Source organism: Peromyscus californicus, unplaced genomic scaffold (assembly GCF_007827085.1).
Source record: "Peromyscus californicus insignis strain IS unplaced genomic scaffold, ASM782708v3 Scaffold_8__1_contigs__length_139910024, whole genome shotgun sequence".
NCBI classification, from domain to species: Eukaryota; Metazoa; Chordata; class Mammalia; order Rodentia; family Cricetidae; genus Peromyscus; species Peromyscus californicus.
In genome coordinates this window covers 23,101,435-23,121,579 of record NW_026294606.1, presented here as the reverse complement: position 1 = coordinate 23,121,579, position 20,145 = coordinate 23,101,435, and the positions used below count along the sequence as shown (strand labels likewise).

The window sequence follows — 20,145 nt, the reverse complement described above, 5'->3', positions numbered from 1 at the left end:
TGGATTAGTGCCTTGATCGCAAGACCAAACAGAGATCTCTTACCTGTTTTGTCTTGGTTTTAAGATGTGAGAATACAACAAGAAGGCAACACTTGCTACCCAGGAGCAGCACCTCAACCATGATGGCACCTGGCTCTTCTACTTCTGGCCTCAAGAAATAAATCTGTGGCTCTCTGCTATAGTAATCTGAGTTGATACCAGCATTAATGCAATTTTATCTTTCATTTCTTTTTTCCTCTTTATGATGTGTTCTCCTTACTTCTACTTGACACATCTTAAATCATTCAGTAGCATCCATGGGCCCAGATAAGGAGTAACCAGTATTTTGACCAACATATTCCATTAGTTCAAACACACATATTCTAATTATGACATTAGACTATTCTATTCACATTATTTTGTGATAACTCCATTCTCTTGCTTAGTTCTATTGCTCTGAAAAGACACCATAACCAAGGCAACTCTTACAAAAAAGAACATTCGTCATTTGGGGGCTTGCTTACAATTTCAGAGGATTAGTCCATGATCATCATAGCGGGAAGCAGTCAGGCATGGCATAGGAGCAGTAGCTGAGAGCTTTACATTCTATTCACAGGTAGTAGAGAGAGAAGCACACACACATACACACACACACACACACACACACACACACACACACACACACACACAGAGAGAGAGAGAGAGAGAGAGAGAGAGAGAGAGAGAGAGAGAGAGAGAGAGAGAGAGAGACTGTGTCTGGAGTGGGCTTTGGAAAGCCCACTTCCAGTGATACACCTCCTCCAGCCAGGCCACACCTCCTAATCCTTCCCTAACAATTCTGCTCCTTGGTGACTAAGCATTCAAATATATGGGCTATTCTTATTCAAACTACCACACTTTTCTGGCTAAAGGAAGTTATTTATATAGGTGTCAGGATCTGGTACTAGACTGACCATAGCTATCAAGAAATAGACACCTACTCACCTGGGATGGCATCAACCCCAAAACCCAAAGATAAATCACCTATTTAAAGTTGAATGCTTTGGGGCTTGCATGCTGATGGATCTGGTCTTTACTGAACACTCACCATGTCTAAATCTAGACTCTATGGGAATAGAAGTGATTAAGATGTTTACAAAAATCTTTGTATATTGGAAAAAACTAGAAGCATATCGATTAACAATGCCAACATTGAAGGAAGTGATTCATGTAAAGTTGCTTTATCATACTCTGTGACCAAATAGCAATGATCCATTAATGAAGTAACTTCTAGAAAAGTTTTAACTTCCCTTTGGAAGGATTCTTCCCCTCTTTCTATACCTCTAGCCTTTTAACCAAAAGCTCCCTCTCAATTGGCTGCAAGCATTCAATGTAGACATTTCTGTGAAGTAGTTGGGTTGACCCACACCCCAGTTGCCTAGAGTCCATTTGAGCTAGCTGTTGGGTACTTGATGGCCATTTTTGGTTGTCAACTTGACTATATCTGGAATTAACTGACCCCCACAGGCTGGGTACAACTGTGAGGGACTTTTCTTGATTAAATTATCTGAGGTGGGAAGACCCACTTTGAATCCTGATCTTTGGAGGTGGGAAAATGACATTTAATCCAGGCCACACCTTCTCATGGAGGTCTATATAAAGGGAGCTCTCTGCCTTTGCCTGCCTGCCCTCCCTCTCACTGGCAAGTCCATTCCTTCACTGGTATTAGAGCCCGCTTCTTCGGGACTCGGGCACATACTGAAGACAAGCTGAGGCAGTCAACTTCATGGACTGACAACTACTGGATTCTTGGACTTCCACTGGTAGACAGCCATTGTTGGACCACAGCCTGTAAGCCATTCTAAAGAAATCCCATATACATATATTTATGGGATCTATATATATTTTTATATATGCATTTTATATATATATTACATATATGTGTAGTATGTGTGTGTATGTCTCTCTGTGTTATATATCTATGATATATATATAATAGATATATTATATATATAACACATATATATGTGTGTGTGTGTGTGTGTGTGTGTGTGTGTGTGTGTGTGTGTGTATCCCACATATATAGTAGGGAAGGGAGGGAAATTCATTCTATCATTTCTGTTCCTCTAGAGAACTCTGACTAACACAGATACTTCCACTACCCTGAAACCTGGAAAAACATGAGACAGAAACCATCCCATGATAAGTGAAATTGACTATGGCTTCTAGGGGAGGGGGGAAGTTCTTTGCAATGAATTTTTAAGCCCAAAATGCTTTATAGCTGAATGATTTCTAATTTTCATAGATCTACTATCTAGATCTTCCTAAAAGAAATTCTTGGGGCATCAGGGATACATATCTTGAAAAACAGGGAGCATCAGGAAAGCATGACTAATTGAGTAGGAAAAATGGTATGGAGTCCAAACTCTGCTTTCTCAGTTCATTAAAGCTGTAGCCTATAAACTTACTTTCTTCTAGTTGGCTTCAACTGTTGACTTGACATAGCCTAGAGTTATTATCTAAGGGAGCCTTAATTGGGAGATTCCCTGATTCAGACAGGCTGTGGACATGTCTGTGGGGCATTTTCTTGCTGTTAATTGATGTGGGTGATACCACTCCTGAGAAGGTGGTCCTGGGATGTATAAGAAAGCTGGCTGAGTGTGAGCTAGAGAGACACGCCAATAGGCAATATTCCACCATGCTTTCTGCGTTTATTTTTCCCCTGACTTCCCTCAATGATGGATTATACCTCGAAGTGTAAGCCAGGTCAAGCCCTCCCTCCACCCCCACCCCCTGCACATACACACCCCAAGTTGCTTTTGGTTATGATGTTTATCAGAGCAACAAGAAATCAAATTGGAACATACTCTGAATAGGTTTAACCAGTGAGGACTCTGCACTATAATGTGCTATTACTTGCAGCTTGAGGAATCTAGGCACTCAATACCATCACCCATACTTAAAGGCTCCTTCCACTGAGACCCCAGGAGAAAAGAGAGCTACCAACTCCACTCTGTAGTGATTTGAAGAAGGAGGCCATTTTGTTCATGTTAGAGTGGAGTGAACTGATGCATGGATGGGTGGATTTTAGTCAGAGAGATGGGAATTAAAATTCTAGTTAGCTAGCTTTGGCTCTGTAGTAATTTTAAGTCTCAGTATTTCTGTCTTATTTATTAGTAATTACATAAAAAATTTTAGAGTTTCTCAAGTATAAGGTAAGGATACACATTCATCATCTAATTTCCCAACAATCCAATGAGGCAGAGAAGCCTGAACATGGAGGCCTGAGACCACTTGTCCTCAGGAAGCCCTGCTTATAAGACTGACCCTTGGCTTACATCTGAGGACTCATGCATAGAAGACTCCCATTGTTCCATACACACTTAACTATGTGTGCAAACAATGTGCTTTATGCCAAAAACCTGCTTTTCTTCTAGGAGTCTGGGATTTTGTTTAATACAGAGAGTGTCTAAATGACCAGCCCCAATCAATACTCTGGCACCAAGTCTCTAATGAGCTTACCAGATCAACAACATTCCATATCTGACATAAGTCATTGTTGGAAAAGCCACGTGCATCCTGTATGACTCCATGGGGACAGGATTCACGGTAGCTGATGCCAGGTCTCCTCCCTTTGTGGATCCTGGCTTGTGTCCTCTTGATGGAGCATCACTTAACTGTGGGTGTAGCTGCATGCTGAACCCTTTTGGTTATCCAGCCAGTCACTGTACCTGAGGGTGGCCTTGGGAATCCCCTTCCCGTAGGTGTGTGCCATCACTACTTAAAGTAATTTAAAGTAACTATGGCATTATTACTTAAAGGTGAGAAAGGTGAAGAGGTTTAGAAACTACACAAAGGTATAACCAGTATATGGGCCCACACAGAATGGCTGATTTGTAACCCCTATGTATACTCTAAAACTGTACAATTGCTACCTCCCTCATAGCGTGGCTCAAATCAGAGCAGGTGTGTTTGTTTAGAACATGCAGAACACTGTGTAGCCTATTATTATATCATTAGGCACCCCCTATCGTTTCCACATCCTTACTGAATACCACAGTCCCACACTGGCCAACAGAATGTCCCTGAGAAATGAAAATATCCTGGAGAAAAAGGACGAGCTAGAGTGTGGAACTCTTTCTGCTCTCCATTTGTTTATTTTACAATGATATCTTTTGTGACAAATTCTTTCTAAGACAAAAGGAACTTTTTCATTTCCTCTCTCTTGACTTCTATGGCTTCCAGCTTCCCAGCTCAGAGGGTCTCCAGGCACAGGTAGGTGACAGGGAGGGAGTCAGCATGGCAAGCTGGATGTTTAGAAGGATCAGTGTATGAGAGCCCCCTCTTTTATGGAGGCCATATTTTCTATTATCCGCCCACAACTGGGCACACTTTCTTAGCACAAAAGAGGTCGGTTTGGTTTACTGAAATCATTATTTCTCAATTCCCCCTCCTACCTCTTAAGCCTTCTGATTAATAAAGAGACACCCTGTTTCCATGGAGAAAAGTCAAATGACCTCAACCTCCCACAGATCTATTCTTGCATTTCTTTGAAAGGGAAACTATTCCCATTGAAGGTCTGTCTGTGATGAGCCATACTGAGGAGACAGTAATGATATCGCAGTGAGAGATGAGCTTGTGAGAGCCCAGGCTGCCTGACTGGTAGACAGCAGGGGTGGGGAAAGACAGATGCCTTCACCTCCGTCCACTCCTTGAAATTCTCTTTCCTAGAAAAGCAGAGCTTGTTACACTATAAAACACTCCCTTGAATGGAAAGGTCAGGAACACCATGGCTTGGAGTTATAATGATTGACAGCCATGGGTTCAAGTCCATCACTGTTAGTCCAGTTTTGATAAAGTAAAATTGGGGAAATCTACAGATGTTGGGTACTTGAAAAAACACCTTCACCATCATGAGTGCCAAAAAGGGAGGGGGTAAAGGAGTAAGACTTAGGAAGAAAAGCTGGTGGTCTCCAAGGGACATGTCATACATATGGAAGCTTCTCATACAGGATAATTCTAGTAGCCAGTATTTGGTAGAAGGGATAAAGCATAAGACATGGAAATAGAAAAGAAAGACTCCCTGCCTTGAAATAAAAGGCATGTTAGTCTGAGGAAAATTGATATTTTCACAACAAAGATACAAACAGTGTCCAGACCCTGGCAAGGGGTCTCTAGGCAAATCCTTAGCCAGAAGACCTGGATTCCAGTCACATCTGCATCATTTGGTCAGTTGCCCAAATTTTTACCTAAACGGCCTCCCACTACAATCTCCTGAGCCTCGTTAGCAGTAAAGAGAAGGATACAACCAACAATTACTGGGCCTACTGTGAAAATCCAATAAATGATAGGGGTTAATGTGCTGAGCATACAATAAATAAGTATGCCAACATTGGCTGTCATTATTTTTGTTTTGTTGTTTTGAGACAGGGTCTCACTCTAGTTTGGGGTGGCCTAGAACTTACTCTGCAGCTCAGGCTAGACCTGAACTTGCAGAAGTTCTTCTGAATCAGTCTTCCAAGTACTGGGATTACAGACAGGAGCCATCATGGCATGCTAAATCAATGTTTTGGCTAAATTAATGATGTTTATTAGAGCAAGGATTAAAGTGAACATTTAAACATAAAATAGAAACCTAATTTTCACTCTACTAAACATTAAGAAGAAAGGATTTCCCCAAGAGCCAAACCTAATAAAGCTAAATTATAGGCAGAAAAGGCATTGCAATAAATTCCGTGAATTGTCAGTCAAAATATCAGCCTTTTCCTTATTGTGGCCGCCTTAATCCTTCCTCCTGGGACTGTCTGGTTAAGTTGCACACAGTGGTCTAAACAGGCTACGGGCATCAATTAAGATTTAGGTCAAGGCCTCTGTCATAGCCAGTGATTTAGTTTCTGGGACAAAGGAAGACAAGTCCTTCCCCGGGCTGGAGAAGAATAGCATTCCTTTCTATTATAATTACGCTTCATCAAGGAAATGTTGGAAACCTAGGCAGGGCAGAGCGGTGTGCCTGTGAAAGTGATTATACAGTTGAACTTCTGAAATATACAGCCAGCACAAGTATGTTTCGACAATTTACACTGTTGGAAAGAATCTCAGAGAAAGGAAATTTGACTGATCTCCCAATGCAGTCTTCTCCTCGCTGAAGGAGCCCACGATGTTTGCCATATTCAGACCCCACCCCCCATGACTGTCACTGAAACCTGATCTTTCTTCATAAATGCTAGACTGTACTCAGAGTTAGAGTACACTACAATTAGCAAGTCTCTCTGCTTCTCCTAGAAGGCTTGCCATGAAAATTCTTATGATGGTTCCTGTCTGATTTTTAACTCTTCCCAGGAGATCAAACTCTTAGCTCCATCTATGGCAATGTGATTTTAAGACTGAATGACACTCTCTGAACCAGTAAGTCACTAGAATTCCGTAAATGGAGTTCCTAGCTCTTTTGGCCTCATCTGCCTAGCCCTCCTGAATACAAACTCTGCCCAGCAGTGTGAATTTGGGATCTCCATCAGAATTCTCAGTAGTTCAGGAAGCTCAGCTTTGGCTCTCCCAAGGGCTTTCCCCAAGTGTGGTCAGAGGCAGTAACTGCTGACTCTCGGGGCATATTCCCAAGTTCTTCTGTGAGTGAGACAGACAAGGTGTTAGCCAAGGGGAAGCCACGAGCGTAACATTTCATAGACAGCCTGGCACTCAGCTCTTCTCTGGGTATTGGTCCTTAGTGGATGTTTGCACTTTGAGAGGAAGAGATAGGGATGGAGGTAAATCAGAGACCTAAACATATGTTCAAGAAGGGCAAAGCAATGAAGATCTGTTTGATTTATAAAGAATGAACATAATGAATCTAGTAATAGTTTCTATTCCCATGGTTATTAGCACTAAGTGTTGAGGGCTGGTCAGATGGCTAGGTGGGCAAAAGCATTTAGATCAAGCCTGATGACTGGAGTTTAGTCCCCCAAATTGAAACAGTGGAAGGAGAAAACTGACCCCCAAAAGTTGTTCTTTGACTTCCACACACATGTTGTGCAATGTGTACATGTACTCATGAGACATCACCCACATGTAACAGACAAATGTTTTTAAAAAGTGCTGTCAGTATTGAAAGTCTACTACACCGAATTTTTCTCTTTATTAATGAACCACACCTGGGTACAAGTCAACACACACCAGAGAAAATGAGCCCAGTAGTTTTCAGACTTAAATCCATTTGAAAAAGTTCATGCTGGTGGTGGTCATGTCTGAGCTGGGCTCACCAGTGCTCAGCACCCTGCAAAGACCCAGACCATGTTTGGTGACCAATGGCTGCTGACCACAGGTTGGTCTGTATGAGAACAAAACCACTTCAAGACCTCCTCCTCTATTTCACTTGTTCTCATCCGCTCTAGACATCACATGACTTTGTTTACTGAGGCTGAACTGAGTTGAACTGAATGTTGTAGATGCATTTGAGCTTTGTCTTGTTTTTCCATGGTCTCTGATGTAATTCTCTCTCCTTGTCAAATCCTTCTATCCCTCTCATATCCCAGGTTGGCCTGGAACTTACTATGTAGCTGAGAATGACCTTGAACTTTTGATCCTCCTGCATCCACCTCCTGAGTGTTAAGATTGCAGGCATGTATCCCCACACTTGGTCTATATGCTTCTGGGGAATTGAATCTAGGGAGGGCCTTCAGCATGGCAGACTCGCCCTCTACTGATTAAGCCACACCCCAGCCTAGTGCCTTCTCTTTTATGAAACTTCATTGCCTGTCCTCTGTTCACCCCTACAAAGTAATACAAATCCAGCACCTTAATGTCTCAGACACAGTTGGAGGCGCTTTGTGTGTGCTTGCATATTAACTCATATTCAAAACTACCTGGTATGGTAGGACTTGTCACACCCTCTGCAAATGAGAGATTGACGTGCTCCAGGGAACATGACAGGTATGTGGCAGAGGTGGAATCTGAACCTGGGCTGCTGCTGGTTTCCCTAATCACACCAGCAGCTACTCTAGCTCCCTTCTGTCTGTCCATCTCCTGAATCCTGGTCCTTACATCTCAATGTACGTTGTTGCCAATTGTTTCCTGACTGTTCCCATGCTGCAACAAAAGGGGTCTCTAAGGGCAGAGTGCACATTATTGCTTCTACGTCACTTGGAAAATGTTTGCACTTTCTCTTTTGGCAATTATTGGTTACCAAATGAATGAGAGAAGTAAACAATGAAGATCTGAGACTTACTATAAAGTTCTAACAATTCTTCATTTGTGTGGTGGTTTGAATAAGAATGGCCTCTATAGGCTTATATATTCAAATGCTTGGTTCCCAGTTGGTGGACTGTTGGAGTAGGTGTGGCCTTGTTGGAGTAGTTATGGCCTTGTTGGAGGAAGTGTGTCACTGGGGTTGGGCTTTGAGGTTTCAAAAGCCTGTGCCAGGCCCAGTCTCCCCCCACTCACCCACCCCTGCCTCTGTTTCCCTACCTGCAGATCAAGATGTAGTTCTCAGCTACTTCTCCAGCACCATCTTCCCGCCCACCACCATGTTCCCTGCCATGATGAAAATGGGCTAACCCTCTGAAACTATAAGTAAGGCCCCAATTCAATGCTTTCTTTTATAAGAGTTGCCTTGGTCATGATGTCTCTTGACAGAAATAGAGCAGTGACTAAGACGACACAGAAATTTAATAACTCTCCATTCCCTGCAATCACAGGTTCTCAGATTCACAAATGTGTATTTGCCAATATACACATACATCGATGTAATATTATAGGATGTCTGAATCTGGTGTTAATAATAAAAATAACAAATTAACTTGAAAATTCTAGAAGCTTGGCACTGTTTATTGTATAAAATAAGCCTGTGTAGTAATCCCATCCCACTTTAAAAGATTTCAGGGTCTATATTTTGTTAGATTTTTATTGCATAAAATGAATGATAGATGAAAAAATTAATTTTAAACAATTATCCTTATGGGGCTGAAAAGATGGCTTAGTGGATAATGGCACTTGTTCTAGTAGAGGACCCAGGTTTGGTTTCCAGTGCTCTGTGAAACACAGCTCAGGAGGTAGAGGCCTCTGCTAAATCATCCTTGTAGAAAATGAGGAAGGCCAGGGCCCGAGTGCTGGGCAGATTTGGAGTGAGAGGCTGTGTGGAACATTGCTAAAGGTTTCTGAAGGTCAATGCAAGCAGCCAGCAATACGTTTTCTGTAAAATGTTCAGTCCAGAAATACTCTTTGCTCTGCTCTGCCGAAACTCTTTGTCTGTCAGGCTGTTATCCAAACATGGGAGGGAGCAGGGCCAAATTTCTTTCTTGGCATAGAAGCTATAGTGTGGCCCAGGGAGTCACATGGTATATACCCTTCAGTACGCACACCTTTACTTGCAAGGGTTCATTGAAAAGAGTCATTGGTCTGGTTTGAGGCCTTTGGCTTCTGCTACACTATCAATGCTTGGCCCTCATTGGGACTCCTCTTGGATATCTTATTTTGCCTTGTGTCATGGAGATCCTGGAGCTTTGGACCTGCAAGTTTGGCCCATTCACATGCTCCAGCAGTTCATAGATGAGGTGGACATTGGGGTGGGCTACCTTGTAGTCCTGGTTCTGTAGACCTGGGTGGTAGCTGGGTTGGTCAGCCTGCCAGTTTTCCCTCATCATCACCACCTGGGCCAGTTCTCCAGCACCGCCTGAGCTAGCCGACCCAGTGTAGCAGCCAGCAAGGAGCAGGGCCCGTTCTCCTGCTCTCACACCCTCAGGTCCAGCTCGCCTGCACTCTCAGCACCAGGGCCAGCTCTACTGTTTCGTCCAGGCAAGCTGTAGGGCCCACTCTCCAGATTGCTGGACTTGGTGAGGGGCAGAGCCAGCTCTTTCCATGAGGCTGGTTGTCCTGCCTGTTGCAGGTGGCAAGTGGTGGTGGTGGGGAGGGCATGTTTCCCTTACCCTTGCCACCCTGTGGCATACAAGGGATGGGGAGGGAGCAGCTCTCCTGCTCTCACTCCCACAGGCCAGGCTCACATGAGCCCCCACCAACGAGGTCAGCTCTAGTTTGCCGCCCAGGTGAGGTGCCGTACCTGCTAAACACCAGTACCAAGAGCGACTTGGAGAGGAAAGGTTCATTTCAGCTTACAGTTCCACATCACAGTTCATCCCTGCGAAAAGTCGGCAGGGACTCAAACAGGCCAGGAAACTAGAGGCAGGAGTTGATGCAGAGACCGTGGAAGGGCGTTGCTTCCTGGTTTGTTCCCCATGTCTTGCTCAACCTACTTTCTTCTAGCACTCAGGACCACCAGCCCCGGGGTGGCACCGCCCACCGTGAGCTGGGCCCGTCCGCATCAGTCGTCAATCAAGACAAGGCACCACAGGCTTCCCACACATTCTCCTTCTCAGATAACTCTAGCTAGTATCACGTTGACACACACCAACAAGCAGCAACAACAAAACACCCCATCAAACAAAACCAAACCAGCTCGGAAAAGAGGGGAGCAACCATGAGTGCCCAAGTCCCGATTAGGAACCTTCTTGGCTGCTGTGGAATAATCCTCTTGTGTACTAGAAAGATTTGTCACTTGAATTGGTTTTAATAAAACACTGACTGGCCGGCAGCCAGGCAGGAAATATAGGTGGGGCAACCAAACTAAGAATGCTGGGAAGAGGAAGGGCAGAGTCAGAAATCATGTGCAGAGGAAGCAAGATAAGAGTATCATACTGAGAAAAGGTACCAAGTCATTTATAGTAGAAATTTTGGGCTCAAAGCAAAATTGTAAGGAAAGTAGAGTAATTTCCACCTATTTCTGCCTTGCTTGTGCATAGCTTCCCCACTGTCAGTATCCTATATCACAGTGGTTTGCTACAACTGATCGAACTGCATTGATAAATCATTAACCCAGGGTTCACACGCAATGCTGGGGACTCTGTGATTTGTACAGGTGTATAACCTCAAACATACACATCTGTAACATCATATGAAGCAGTTGCCAGGTTCTAAAAATCCTCTGTGTCCCCTCATCCTGCCTCTCCTCGCTAACCATCATCAGCCAATGAGCTTTCACCTCTCTGTAGTTTTACCATTCCCAGAATGCCCCATATTTGGAATCACACAGTATGGGGCTTCTTCAGTTTGACTTCTTTCACTTATCAGTGTTTTTAGGTATGTTTTAAATATGGTTTTTGTTTCACAATATATGTTCTCTGCTCCACCCAAATAGGAGAGATTCGTGAGAGAATGGGCTACATATTGGAGATGAAAAGTAGTTAGTCATAACCATGATTTCTTTACTATAATTCCACTCTGAAGTGTGCCTATGTGCAGTGTGATCCCTATGGTCTTTCCAGTCCTGACTGAAACCTTGGGATGCAGCACCACTCAATTTCCCATCTCCATGACAAAAGGCTTCAGACAGTCACCTCGACAAAAGGAAAAGGTGATTTTGGCTCACAGTCTCAGAGTTTTTGGTTCTTGTGGTGGTTAATCTTCACTAGATTGACTGGACTTGGAATCACCTATGAGGAATATCTTTGTGTGTGCCTGTGCTATATCTTTTCATGTGTCTGTGATATATCTTTGTGTATGCCTGTGATATACTTTTGTGTGTGCCTGTGATATATCTTTGGGTGTGTCTGTGATATATCTTTTCATGTGCCTGTGATATATCTTTGTGTGTGCCTGTGATATATCTTTGTGTGTGTCTGTGATATATCTTTGTGTGTGCCTGTGATATATCTTTGTGTGTGCCTGTGATATATCTTTGTGTGTGCCTGTGATATATCTTTGTGTGTGCCTGTGATATATCTTTGTGTGTGTCTGTGATATATCTTTGTGTGGGTCTGTGATATATCTTTGTGTGTGCCTGTGATATATCTTTGTGTGTGCCTGTGATATATCTTTGTGTGGGTCTGTGATATATCTTTGTGTGTGCCTGTGATATATCTTTGGGCGTGTCTGTGATATATCTTTGTGTGGGTCTGTGATATATCTTTGTGTGTGCCTGTGATATATCTTTGTGTGTGCCTGTGATATATCTTTGTGTGGGTCTGTGATATATCTTTGTGTGTGCCTGTGATATATCTTTGTGTTTGTCTGTGATATATCTTTGTGTGATCCTGTGATATATCTTTGTGTGGGTCTGTGATATATCTTTGTGTGGGTCTGTGATATATCTTTGTGTGTGCCTGTGATATACCTTTGTGTGTGTCTGTGATATATCTTTGTGTGTGCCTGTGATATATCTTTGTGTGTGCCTGTGATATATCTTTGTGTGTGCCTGTGATATATCTTTGTGTGTGTCTGTGATATATCTTTGTGTGTTCCTGTGATATATCTTTGTGTGGGTCTGTGATATATCTTTGTGTGTGCCTGTGATATATCTTTGTGTGTGCCTGTGATATATCTTTGTGTGTGCCTGTGATATATTTTTGTGTGTGCCTGTGATATATCTTTGTATGTGCCTGTGCTATATCTTCGTGTGTACCTGTGCTATGTCTTTGTGTGTGCCTGTGGAGGTCTTTTCTGAGTTTAGCTAAGGATAAAAGACACAACCTGAGTGTAGACGGCACCATCCCTTGGACTGGGGTAGAAGACTGGACAGAAAGGGAGAACAGGAGGAAGCCAGCTGAGCATCAGCATTGCCTCTGATTCCTGACTGAGGATGCAATGTGACCAGCCACCTCATGCTCCTGTGTCCCCAGCTGGAGCCACTCCTGATGCCAAGCTCTCTTCCTCACAGTGAACCACATCCTCTCTTGAACCATAAGCTTCTGTCAAGTGTTCTGTCATAGTACTCAGAAAAGTAACCAGTACTGCTCGTGCTTAGTTGCTCTGTTGCTGTGGGTCTGTAACAAGGCTGCACCTCATAGCAGGAACATGTGGCAAAGATGACCACGAACCTTCAGATCAGGAAAGGAAAGAAAGGCCTGGGGTGCCAATCTCCCCTTCAAGGGCACGCCTCCAGTGACCCAATTCCCTCGGGATAGCCCTCACCCCCTGCAGGGTCTACCTTCTCATAGCACAGTGAATGCCTTTAACACATGGCCCTTTGGGGTCAGTGTCTAAACTGCAGCAGATGGTGGCCCGCTGCCTCTGACAGTCACATTTCCTAAGGATGGGCTGATGGTCTTTTGTTCTGTTTCCACGCCCATGGCCTTGTGTGTCATTTCACAGCAGGCCAACACAGACACATGCATTGTGAGCAAATAGATTCCCAGGTCTGAAGAACATAAACGAACGCCTTGATTTCTGATGCCTGTTCTCTTCTCTCTCTCTCTCTCTCTCTCTCTCTCTCTCTCTCTCTCTCTCTCTCTCTCTCTCTGCCTCTCTCTCTCTCTCTCTGTCTCTCTCTCTCTCTCTTTCACATGCACGCACGCACACACACACACATACACGCCCCAATAAAAGAGGACAATGAAATACATAGCCATGCAGAGAAAACCAGTACATACTGTTGAGTCATTCTAATATTTTCCAAAAGCAGTAGTCACCTCTAAGGAGGTTCTTTGAACCGGCAGGACATGAGAGAGAGAGAGAGAGAGAGAGAGAGAGAGAGAGAGAGAGAGAGAGAGAGAGAGAGAGAGAGATTGTGAAAAACATGAGATAAGTGTGCACAAATGACTCTGGTCATTTAATTTTTAGTGCAATTGCATGTAATTGTTCACTCTCCTGGTCCCTTACAGCTGACTTATATATTCCAGCACCACTAAAAGCTGTGTAATGGATACCATGGTACGTGTGTGTGTTAGACTGCTTCACATTATCATGCCCCTCAGATCTGTTATCCCTGATACAACAAAATCCATAAAGTAAAAAAAAAAAATCTTCACTCCTTTCCTTACTATATTCCAATATGTTTTGAAATTAAAATTTTAAATTTGATTGACATGAACTTAGAGTGCTTTCAGAGGTCTGAAATCTACCACAAATACTTCATTATTTTTACTTGGATCTCCTCTCCCACCTCCACAAACGAACTGCTTGAGGATGGTGCTTGTCTGCTTGCGTCATGATGCAGTCCCAGGACCTAGACCATCACTTGAATCATACTAAGCCCCCAGCAATTGGGAATAGTTAATTACCAAGTTTCTGAAAAGCAGGACAGAATCTGAGACAGTTCATTTTATGCATCAACTCAATTAGGTTGATATAGATATATATATATATGTAAAATATATTGATAATAATAAAAATGCATTGATATTAAGAGTTATATTTAAATCAGTAGATTATAAATATGTTAAAATGGCTATCCACAGTGTTGTGGGGGGCACATCCCAACATTTGCCAGCCTACTAGACAAAGGCCCTAGGCTTCAAATACTGCATCCTACTGGCTTGAGACTTGGCAGCTCCTACACTAAAGCAAACCCCCTCTCCCTACCTCCACCCCCACACTTTGAATATCTAAGATGGTCCTCAATTTAGAAAGGCCCAAATTAGGACTTTTCAACTTTCTGATGTTGTAAAAAGGTGATACACACCCAATAGAAACCAAACCAAACCACACTTGGGGTTTTCAGTCTCGATCCCCTGGCTATCTCTTTGTGTTTGGATCCTCTCTCACGATGCTGGGCAGCAGCAGTGAGCCGCAGCTTCCGGTCAACCCGTGACTGTGACTTGCAGAAGCTGCGTCCCTTGGTGTGACCCAAGGCTCCTGCTTGCCACTTTGATTCCCAGGGCCACACAGAGCCACCCACAGTCTCACTTCCTCTCCATGTTTCCTCTCACAGCCAGTGAGGCTGTGGGTGGGGAATTCAGAGTCACGGAAAGTTGTCAGAGGTTACTAGAGGACCACAGACAATGTCATTGGATGATGGTGTGATTATTAGCACAGCCCCTGGACCCTGGACTGCAAGGGAAGGCGGTTGCAGAGACCCATCCATGGGAAACTCCCAAGTGAGCAAGGAGATCTGGTTCTCTCTAGCATCAAGAAAAGTGACCAGCACTGGCAACCTGATCGGCTGGTCTGGGGTCTCAGCTTCTGGAAGGGAGGTACTTGCACGGACCCTTTCACTGAGGATTTATGAGTTTTGCGTGATGGGGAAGTGGATGATAAAAGTGAAAGCTGGAATTTCCCCAAACCTGCACATGTTGGGCCGGGCACAATCTTTGTCTTTTTCACGTTCTGAGGTAGCTTTATCTTTCCCTTCTTCTTCCTTCCATTTTAGGGCTCCCCCTCCCATAACGCCTTCTCCTGTCGTTCAAGCTTCTACTTCATCCACTCCTAGTGTCTACTTAACGTCTCTCATTTCCTCTCCTCGCTACCCCCTCCTTCTTTTCCTTGGTAGGATCTCACATATAGCTCAGGCACCAAGCCCTCAGCTTCCTGCCTCAGCCTCCCTAGTGCAGGATGACAGGGGTATGCTGCTACTTTGGGCCCCTAAAACTTGTCTCTAATTTCAGGTTAAGCCCCTTTCATCTTTGCTGGCAGTATTTTGTGCCGGAGAGAGGAAGAATTTGAGAGCTACTGTGCCCTCTTTTTTTGTTTTTGTTTTTGTTTTTTCGAGACAGGGTTTCTCTGTGTAGCTTTGGAGCCTGTCCTGGATCTCGCTCTGTAGCCCAGGCTGGCCTCGAACTCACAGAGATCTGCCTGGCTCTGCCTCCCAAGTGCTGGGATTAAAGGCGTGCACCACCACCGCCTGGCTTACTGTACCCTCTTGACATCCTAACTCAGAGTTGCCGAGTTGCCAATTGCTTAACACTGTAAATTCATAGAGACATAGACTGTCATGAGTTCACGTGATACACTGCTATGCTGCTGTAAAATTAACCACTAATCAATCATCAACCAATCAATAAAAATCTCTATCTCTCACATGCTGGGAGCTAAAGGTAAAATTCTGGTCTCACACGAGCTAGCTACAGTTCTACCATTGAGCTATCCCAGTCCATTATCAGTACCTCTGTATCAACATGTCTAACCCTGAGAAACAATGTTGAGCCAAAGATCAAGCCATAGAAGAAGACGTATAGTAAGATTGCATTTATTTTCAGTTACCAAAGAACTACAGTTCCCCCCGTCTCTCTCTCTCTCTCTCTCTCTCTCTCTCACACACACACACACACACACACACTTGTATAATATCTATCTATCTATCTATCTATCTATCTATCTATCTATCTATCATCTATCGATCTATCTATCTATCTATTATCTATCTATCTATCTATCTGATGTCACACATGTGAGTGTATGAGCTTTGTCTCTATTTCTATCTATTTAGATAGATATAGATATATAAATAGAGATATTTATAGATAGATATAAAGAGATAAAGCCATGTATATTTTGAGAGAGAGAGAGAGATAAGGCCATGTGCACTTTTAGATGAGGCCAAACAGACCTTACTAGTACATACTGAAAATTATCCCTGGGGCTAAAATCAGTGGACCAAAAGAATGAAATGCTAAAAAAAAATTTTTATATGACTCAAGTGGATTAATACCCTCACTGCCATTTTGTACCATGTAACTGATGGTATGTTCCACATTCTGGACGTTTTGCTCTAACTATTTGTGAAGGAGACAGATCAGCCAAGGAGGGTGAAGTTCTTTGCAGCAGGATATGAATCTTCGGAGAGATGTGTCACTGCACAAGGAGCTTTTCCTGAAGTCATACTTGTGTCCTCTCCCTGAGATGCCATCAGAGGAATGAAGCATATCACCCATCCCACCCCCACTGCGGCCCTTGAATAGACAGGAGAGATCTCAAAACCAAAATGTCTCAGGTCAAGGGCAGAGAGCCATTGGATAATAAGACTAAACCACAGTGATGTGCCAAATAACAACCTTTGTCAGTGACGCCTGTGTCTACAATGATGGCCTGTCACATTCTGGTGGAGCTGAGAAGTCCTGCCTCCCAGTTAGATCACAGTCACTATGCCATCCTACACCACATCACCCATCTGTGCATGGTGACACTGAGAGAACCAACTGCCAATCAGATCCGAGCACGGCATACCCAGCTTACATGGTACTTGGTAATAAGTCACCTGCTGCTGGTTTAGGCATATACTGTACTGTACTTTTTTTTTTTTAATCATTAGAGGGCTCATTCTTATGACACGATTTGACTGTAAAACATTCTGCTACGTGACCCCAGAACAACCTTCCTTGTTCCCTGAGCCTCTTGCTGCAATCTCCAGTGCTTGTTGTGATCTTGTGCTACTTTGTTCCTCGTGGTCACAGGAACAAGAGGCTGTACCACCTACATACAACACACAGCCTGCAACAGTGGTTACCAACCTTCCTAATACTGCGACCCTTTACTACAGCTCCTCATGCTGGGGCGACCCCCAGCCATAACATTATTCTTGTCGTTACTTCATAACTGCAATTTTCCTACTGTTGTGAATCATAATGTAAATATCTGATGGCAGGATATCTGATATGCTATGTGACCGACCCCTGTGAAATGTTTGTTCAAACCCCCAAAGGGGTCACAACCCACAGGTTGAGAACTACTGGCCTATAGTATGCTAAATGCCATCTGCCCCTTTCCATACTCCAGGTTCATCTGGAATCTGTCTTTTCCCTCCTCTCCTCTCTTCACTTGACAGTGGACTTCTCATCTCAGATCTTTGTGTGGCTGATCCCTCTGCCCTCTGACTACCTACAGATCCCCTCCGCCTCATCCAGTTTTCATCTCCAAGCTCTTTATGGAAACTTACCAACTCCAAGACGGATTAGTGTTCCCCAGAATATGTTCTGGCCTTCATCGCATTTGTGTGACTTTCAGTGGGGTTCAGGACACAACACCTCAAAACATGACTGTAGGAAGCCCCCCAAAATATACCATCTAAATTATGTCCCTATGGTGTGTTGTCTTCTTTGAGGGGTGATTTTTGAGAAATCACAGATAGAGAAGCTTTGGCACTTGCTTGTTTATAAAAGAAACTATATCTGTAAAAAAGAAAGAAAGAAAGAAAGAAAGAAAGAAAGAAAGAAAGAAAGAAAGAAAGAAAGAAGAAAGAGATCTCACTTGTTAGTGTGTTTTACTCTCTGTATCAGGAAAATGACTAAATCAACAGACTGATCTGATGCCTGTTAAATCTGAGTAAGGTCACCTTCCTCTCAATTTCACTAGGATTCTCCTGGACATCAAGCCGTAAGCAGGCTTTTCTCTCCACTGTCACATTGTTGTCCCACCACCCACTAGAAATCCAGACCCCTAGATTCCCCCTGCAGTTCAGGATGACACATGAGCCTCAATCACCTGCCTGCCTTGAGCCTTCTAGTTTAATGTAACATATAATTAAATTTGTTTTTTCTTTGGTTAATATGCCCAGTTAGTTCGCAGACTACACAGGTAAGGAACTTTGAAGTACAGAAGAAAGCAATTCTTCCTTCCCTGTATCAGTTAATGTCTGCTTCTCTCCTGGAGTACAAGTTTGTTCCCATTTCTACAGGTTTTGACTTAAAATAGGACTGGCAATAGTGAGCCCTCTCTAGATAGTTGTTAAATACATTGACTCACTGATGAGATATGGTGGGACTCTAATTCAAAATTGATTGTATATTATCCTTCCTCTGTTCTTATTCCCAGTCTTAGAATGAGAATGTTCTTGAAAACAACCAAGTTTTCAACAAAACTAAGATGAGGAGATAAGGCATTTGGCTGGGCTGCAGGATTTTGTCCAGAACAATTGTTCTTCACACTCTGTTCCAAGTGGGAAACCGAATTTTGGGGAAAAGAGAAGCACCCCAAAAGGAAGTTTGAAAGACTGAAACCTCCATTCTCCCTTAACATAGAAAAAACCTAGTGGCCAATGTCTCCATGGTTTTCACTATATATGACATGTCTTGCTGTGGGATGATCCTTCTGTGTGCTGTGAAAGTGTGTTGCTCTCATTGGTTGATAATAAAGCTGTTTGGGCCTATGGCACGGCAGGATAAGTTTAGGTACGATCAAACTGAGAACTGAGATGAAAAGGGGCAGAAATTCCAGCCTACTGCCTAAGATGCCAAGGGACTGGTAAGCCACAAACCACGTGACAATAAATAGATTAATCGGAATGGGTTAATTTAAATGTAAGAGCTAGTTAATAATAAGCCTGAGCCATTGGCCAAATATTTATAATTAATATAAGCCTCTGTGTGGTAACTTGAGAAGTGGCTGCCAGGTATTTGAGATTGGGTGGACCAGACAGAAAGACCCTTCCCTCCGTTTCCAGTTTCTCCCTTGTATGTGTTCTTCATTATAAAGGCGTTCCAGGGAAAAAGGGAGTTACTTCAAACCCTTTACATCATAATAATGATAAAAGACAGAAAGATAGACAGACAGGAAGAAAGAAGATGAAATAAAAGGAAAGAGTTAAATAAATGAACACAGAGAAAAGTAAAGGTGGCGTCATCAGAGTGACCCAGTGAAGCTGGGAGAACATAGTGCACTTTGAACCCCTCCTTAGAGAGAGTGTAATGAGAATTCTCTACAGAGTTGGGACACACAGAAACAGGTAGCAGTCACAATTTTTTTGCTCCCCAGAGAGACTGAAAATGACATTGATGCAAATGACTATAACCTATGCTTACAGGACTAAAACAATTGAAGAGCTTTATCTTCTCCGGGGTAAGTTCTGTGAAGACAGTCGTGGGGGAAGAGTCCTGTACTTATATACCAGGAAGCATTGAAATAGGATTTAAACAGTAGGAGTTATCAGACTTGTACATGACCTAGAACCAACTGCCTCCTGGGCGGGCTGAACCCTCCCCACCACTGTGAAGGGTGTTGTCTGTGGAGACATACCCGGATGTCTGACACCAACACAGGAAGTAAGAATCTGAATGCATTCCAGCCCTACCCTCACCCCAAGCCACAGCAAGTGACTGGCACTCACCCAAAGGCAGAACCACAGTGAACAGACCATCTTGTGACCCTGGTCACCTTGCTCTCTCCTGGGTGGGCAGGCAGGGATGGGAGCTAGTCCCTCTGTGTCCTTAATGCTTATCTCTCTGCAGCTGCCCTGCTTGCATCTAAGGGCAGCTGACAGCTCTTCTCTACAGAGCCACCACACCCGTAGGATGTGAACGGCATGTGTGGGGTTTTTCTTCCGGTTGCTGAGAGGCGATGTTGTCTTAATTCATTTCCGCTTTGTACTGCCGCCTCCACCTCCGTGTCCCCCTCCTCCTCCTCTTCCTCCTCCTCTTCTTCCTCCTCCTCCTTCTGCTTTTTGTCTGTCAGACTTTCTTATAAGCTGGACATACTTTGTAATTTTGAGTAAGTTAACAA

At 43.6% G+C, this 20,145-nt stretch overlaps 1 protein-coding gene across 1 annotated transcript in view; it reads right to left on the bottom strand.

Moving 5' to 3' along the window:
* The window catches only part of Nedd9 (neural precursor cell expressed, developmentally down-regulated 9), a 175,993-nt gene extending 156,107 nt beyond the window's left edge, over nucleotides 1-19,886 (bottom strand). Inside the window, exon 1 of the mRNA XM_052726961.1 lies at nucleotides 19,754-19,886. The gene's annotated coding sequence lies outside the window, so the exon portion shown is untranslated. The remainder of the gene's footprint in view (nucleotides 1-19,753) is intronic.
* Nucleotides 19,887-20,145: the final 259 nt, after the last annotated feature.